Source organism: Rhamphochromis longiceps, linkage group LG12 (genome assembly GCF_057381845.1).
Source record: "Rhamphochromis longiceps isolate RC_006_pf linkage group LG12, R_longiceps_female_GT1.1, whole genome shotgun sequence".
Taxonomy (NCBI): Eukaryota; Metazoa; Chordata; class Actinopteri; order Cichliformes; family Cichlidae; genus Rhamphochromis; species Rhamphochromis longiceps.
The window spans coordinates 15,571,247-15,578,024 of NC_140568.1; the positions used below are offsets into that span (position 1 = coordinate 15,571,247).

Consider the following 6,778-nt stretch of genomic DNA (forward strand, 5'->3'; position numbering starts at 1 on the left):
TAAAAGAAAGTGCTTATAGATGATCCTGTCATCTCTTACATATAAAACATTTGTATTAATTACACAATTGAAAATGTAAACTAAATTAAGACTACCTGAAAAAAAGCAACACGCTTTTATGAATAAACAGATTTACCCAAATATAACTTGTGTGTTATTTGACAACAGTTTCAGCTTCTGTACAAGTATTTACCTGTATAAGATTTCAACTAAGTTGAGCCTTAAATGACATTGTTACATAACTAATACCAAACACCTACATGAATTTTAATCTTCATTTTAAACATGTAAGCAGGACATTAAGGTTGACTTAGAACATATTGCTAAAAATCGTCAGTAAAAATTTCTTACAACATGATACCAAAAGGAAAAATCATCCTGCATTGCAGTCACATGAGGGGAAAGCAATAAAAACATAAGCAGTATAACATTACTGAACACAAAATGAAAAACTGCAAAGAATTGCAGAAGTGCAGTCTTTGACTTCTCAATGAAACAGATGGTTTTTGAAAGCAAGAACTTTAGAGAGTTTAGCTCCATCCAGTTCCATGAAAACCTTCTGGAAAACGTCAAAGTTGTAGCAAAGGTCAGCAGGGTAGGCAAGGTTTAATGCATACATGAGTCCAAATAGCATTATCACAGCAACTGCTACATTATCCAAAGTCTTCGCCACCCTGATGCCTGCAAGGACAACTCTTGTTCATCTGCTGAAGCTTGCTCTTTAAGAAGATAAATTCAAACAGTGGTGTCTTCAACAGTCTCACTGATGGCACGTTCTTCCATGCCCTGTAAAAAAGAAGCCATGTTAGTCATTTCCAAGTAAGTAATATGACACACTGTGGAAAGTCCAAAAAAAAAAAAAAAAGACAAGTACATACCACATACTCCTGGATAAGCATGCCAGGGTCTTCACCCATGTAGATACACACTCCCTTAACACACAATGAAATGTATGTAATTAGCATCTTCATTCAGCTCTTGTCCTTCATTTAAGTTTTAATAGTGTACTTTACATGAATGTTTTTAAAGTAAAGGCACACAAATTAATAATAGGTTTACTGGCAATTAATAATAAGTTGACAAAGTGAAGGTTAAAAAAAAACAAGTAGATGTAAAAATACAAAATGAGAGAATTTATCATGGGAAACATTTGAAATCTTCCACAATTATAAAATTTCATCCAAAGAGGATCATGTTAAGTGAATGTTGAGGCTTTATCACTTACATTATCCATTTATGCCACAATTCTTTTCAGTATTAGTCCAAGCTCTCCTCTTCTGTTGACCAACTTCACCAGGTTGTCCAAGTGGAGATCCAGCTGAGCCAGGAACTTTGTTTGAGGGGGGATAGTGGCAATTCTCTTAAACTCAGCGTTGATCTGAAAACATGAGCACAGAGAAATGAGCTTCAAAGGTTTAATACCTGGAAGAAGGCCGCAATCACTCATGCTGAAGAAATGGGCTGTCAAATAACAACTGTGCCTTAACCATTTTAGGCTAATACCACAAGAACACCGTGTATGAGGCAAACCTTACCTCATGGAAATCAAATAGAGCAGGCCATCTTGCCATGAAAGCCTCCACCATTGGTGCAGCACGAACAACTTCATGTCTTCTGTATGAAAAAGTCTTTTCCATCTTGAGTTTCACCAACTCTGTTACTCTTTTTTATGTCCATGTGGTGGGCTTTGACATGTCAATAGCTTTAAGAGTCCCCTTGTCTGCTACTTCTGAAACTGAGGTAAGGTTAAGAAACTCATTCCCAAACAAGGAATCCATAAACTGAAGCTGCCCTGAAGACAACACTGTCTCTTGACTTCAACGATGAGATCCTCAGTTGATTCAGGCGCTTCATTAGAGAGTGAGCCTTCGACAGGTTCCGTCAGCCAAAACAGTCTTTAGGACCATAGGACTCCCCATAGGACTCTGTAGGAAAAAAAGAATTAAATATCAGACATTCAGAAAGAATCCTTTCAGTTTAGTTTTCATAAAGCTATCCATACCCAATACTCAAAGTTATAAAGATCAGACATAAAAAAGAAGAATTTATCTAATGAAATACATGCGACTGAACCTATTACACTTATATGAACACCTTTTATTTCTATATGCCTTTTTAAAGTCACAATGTGGACTGATCCAATCTCATAGTCAACCAATGGATAAGTATCAAGGAGTTCACAGAGTGAAGCGAGAGTGAATATTCTTGTGGATACTGGGCGGAGCTCAAAAGCTCTGTCGTGCTCTCTGTACCAGCCATCAAGCTCTCTGACAATGTAGAATATGCTGTGGTACAATGCAGATATGGTTTTTCAGTATTCTGGCAATCCACCTGCTGCCCTTTGGGCCAGTACCATTCCATTTCTATAAGTTATACTCTTTATGTCACACACTGTGCAAGGTTGACCTCTAGAATGTCAGGGAATATGTACCTAATGACTTAAGCTATCTCCTCTTTAAGCAAATCCACTAGAAAGGCCGATACAGCTGAGCTCTCTAATTCAGACTTGCCAAGAGATGGGGAGTTTAGATGGTAAGCTATAATCATCTGATGTTTTGACTTCTGTAATCATAAAGGTAAAAATTCCACCATCACAAAAAACATTAATTTTAATTGAAAAAGGGTATTCCAGTCCAGAAGAGCATCAATGGTTTCTTTAAAGTACCAGTCTTTCCCTCATTTATACATAATGTTTTGAGAAGCAGCTCACATATGTTCTACACAAACTAGAAAAAAAGAGGGGGGGGAAAGGGTCCTAATTTGTTTTGGGCCGATTTTGGAAAATTCACTATACATCACTTAATAAGACATAGTCTGTTGAACAAACTTATCTCCTTGTAGATATCTGCTGTATTATTTGGGCATGGTGGCAGGATCCTTCTTATAACTTGAGTGCATGTCATCAGCAAGAATTAAGGTATGGCACTGTGGCCCTCCCAGCTTCTGAAACTCTGACGGTTACAGCCGGACTAATTAGCCAATGTAGCCATAGCTAGCACGAGTAACACAAGCACTATTGCGCTCTCAGTGACGTTTTAACTTGCTAAGCCATCAAAAACGTCAGTGCTCTCTGTCACATGCATAAATTCCATATCTGACCGACAACAGCTGCTTTCTCCCGACTATGTGCAATTTGTTAATATTTTTCAGCTTTAGCCACAAAGCTAATACCAACTTTAGCTAGCACTGTAAAAACAACATGTAGATGCATTACAGATTACGTTTCATATAGCATGCACTACAACAATTCTGTGAAAACGTACCCAACTAAAACAAATGTATTTAAATTACTTACCTTCTCACTATGCCTGACTCAGTGCCAAAGGTTGCATGTGGCTGAACAGTCTTCCAGAATCTGGCGGTCAATTGCGCTCTCCTTAAATTATGTTGTTGTCTTATTGGATAAGACTCTAGGTCTTATTATCCAATCGCATTTAGTTGTTGTCTTTGAATATATTGCATCATTTCCGGTTGTGGTCAAACATGATTACAATGGTTTTAGTATTCTAATTTAGTCACTTTAAATCAATGCAAGAAAAATGAGTAGTCTCAGTATTGTTTATAATCAAGTAAATGGTACTTTATTTAATCATGTAAATAAGAGAAACATGAGAGGCTTGTGTAGCATTAACTAAATTCATTTGTGCAAATTCAAAAGCCTGCCAATTCCCATTTTTTCAGTGTGGGAGTCAACATAGAGGAGAACCTTTCCTGGAGTGGGAACACCTCCGAGCTACTGAAAAAGGCACAACAGAGACTGTACTTCCTGAGAATTCTCAGGAGGAATAACATCACACAGAGACTGCTGGTGTCCTTCTATAAAGCCACCATTGAGAGTGTTCTAACCTATTGCAACCCGCTTCTTAAAAAGGCCCAAAACATCATAAAAGATACCTCACATCCTGGCCACTCCCTGTTTGAACTGTTGCCCTCAGGCAGACGGTACAGAGCAATTAGTGTAAGGAGTAATAGACTCACACACAGCTTTTATCTAACTGCAATAATACGTCTGAATACTGCTACAAAACAAATGCCACTCTTGTATTAATCTATGCGCTGACTGAAGCATGTATGAGGGAACGTATGTGAATGTTTGTTGATACCTCTTATACTTTAAGTATTCTATTTATTTTATTATTGAATTTTATTGTTTTATTTATATTTTGATATTGTTAGGGATGATGCAATGATCAGGGACCATTTTTAATTTCGTTGTACCTCTGACAATGACAATAAAGATTCTGATTCAGATTCTGATCTTAACATCTTCAACTCTAACACTTCCAGTTTAGCCTCTTGTCTTTTTGTCAGTGCCATCATCTCTAAACCATACATCATAGCAGATCTCACTACCACTACATTATACAGCTTCTATACAGCTTTTGTGTACTATACATGGCTTTGGGCAGTTGACCCTTGATATTTCACCCACCTCTCTCCTATTCACACACGTATTCTGTCTTTTTCCCCTGATGTCCATTCCTTTTCTCTCCAGAGCATACCTCCACTTTCCCAGGCTCTCTTCTATCTGCTTCCTACTCTCTGTACAGCTCGCAAGGTCATCTGTGAACATACACAGAGAAAACACAACAGAGACCTCATCTGCCAATCTGTCCGTCAGCACTGCAAACAAGAATGGGCTCAGAGCCAAAGTAATGTCACCCTTACCCTTCAGTTCAAGGACTTGGCAATAATAATAATAATAATGATAATGGATTGCATTTATATAGCGCTTTTCGGGACCCCTCAAAGCGCTTTACAATACCACTATTCATTCACTCTCACATTCATACACTGGTGAAGGCAAGCTACAGTTGTAGCCACAGCTGCCCTGGGGCAGACTGACAATAGTGGGAAGGAAAAACTCCCTTTAGCAAGGAGAAACCTACTGCCGAAGCAGACTCAGGGACAAGAAAGGCAAGGAAGAAAGGGCAAACGGCAGCACCTGTGTACCTGTCATCGGCCTGGATGGGATGTTCCAGTCCCGAAAACCCTGCTCTCCTCGCTCCCGCCGGCATGGTGTGAATCTGCGGAACCTGCGGCCTCTGTGTCGGGCTTCTAGGACGGCTAGCGACCGGGATCCACTGCTTACCGCTAGGATTGGCCTGGTAAATGCTAGGTCCCTAGCGAACAAAACGTTTATCCTGAAGGATTTTTTCACATCCCGAGGACTGGATTTTCTCTGTGTGTGCGAGACGTGGCTGGGCGCCGGTGAGTGCAGCATCTTCTCAGATCTTCTACCTGGCGATTGCTGCTATTTTAATTCCCCACGTATGTTGGGCCGAGGAGGAGGAATAGCTACGATCTTTAAAAGTCATTTTAAATGTAAGCAGCTATCAACCCCATCATTCACCAGCTTTGAACTGTCTGTGTTTGAGCTGGGCTGCTCTCACACAGTGTTGTGTGCGGTGGTTTATCAGCCTCCAAAATACAATAAGGACTTTGTGAGTGACTTTGCTGACTTCTTGGCTGAATTCATGCCAAAATATGATCGTGTTCTTATTGTTGGGGATTTTAATATTCACGTGTTGTCCTGATATGCCCATGGCGAAGGGCTTTTTAAACCTTATTGATTCGTTTAATCTGGTGCAATGTGTGACAGGTCCCACACATGAACGTGGACACACACTTGATCTTGTTTTATCTCATGGTTTTTCTGTTTTTAACATAGAGATTTGTGATGCTGTGTTTTCTGACCACAGTCCTGTGATGTTTGAAGTTCCTCTTGCCTGTGCCTCAGTTAAACCTCGCGCTGCTGCTCAGCGCTGTCGTGTTTTTAACTCCTCCACTGCTGAACACTATTCAACAGTCTTTGACCAGATCTGTAAGATCCCGGATTTTTTATGCAGCCAGACTGAGGAACTGAGCTCATGGTTTTAGTCTACCTGTCGGACTGCTTTGGACACTGTGGCTCCATTAAAAACCAGACTGCCTAAAACTAAATCTGAGCCCTGGCTGAACGACATGACCCGAGCTGTCAGACGCGACTGCCGTCGAGCTGAGCGCAAGTGGAAAAAGGACAAACTACAAGTGTCATTCCAGATGCTGAAGGACTGTTGGCGTCAATATCAAAGAACTGTAAAAGATGCCAAAAGAAAACACTTATCTGACATTATTTTGTCAAACCCGCGTGTTATATTTAAAACTATTAACTGTTCTTAATGCACCGTATACTGACTGTATTGAGCCCTCATCAGAAGCCTGTGAAAATTTTTATACACTTTTTTATTGAGAAGGTCTCCTCCACAAGGGCTCAAATCTCTCCTTGTGCTCATGACCTCTCAGTCTCTGTTTCCTGCTCTGCTGTCTTTGACAGGTTTGAGCCTGTGACTCTGTCCTTTTTAAAGGAGACTGTTGGTCATCTTAAGCCTGCAGGGTCTCCAAATGATGCTGTCCCTCCTCGACTTTTAAAAGAGGTGTTACCTACAGTTGGTCCTTTGGTTCTTGAGCTGGTAAACCATAGTCTGATGTCAGGTGTTGTCCCCAAAGATTTTAAACATGCAGTAGTCAAACCCCTGATTAAAAAACCTGCTCTTGATCCTACGGTTCTTACAAATTACAGGCCTATCTCCAAACTACCTTTTCTTTACAGCCAAATAATGGCCTTCCTGGAAAAGCAAAATGTTTTAGAGGTTTTCCAATCTGGTTTTAAACCCTTTCATAGCACTGAATCAGCCCTTTTAAAAGTTTTTAATGACATATTTTTAGCGACTGATGCTGGGGACTGTGTTGTTCTTGTGCTTTTAGATTTGACAGCTGCAGCTGCGTTTGATACCCT

The 6,778-nt window shown here is 40.0% G+C and overlaps 1 pseudogene; it reads right to left on the reverse strand.

The window, feature by feature from the left end:
- Window positions 1–487: 487 nt before the first annotated feature.
- LOC146657078 (uncharacterized) lies at window positions 488–5,966 on the reverse strand (annotated as a pseudogene).
- Between the last annotated feature and the right edge of the window lie 812 nt (window positions 5,967–6,778).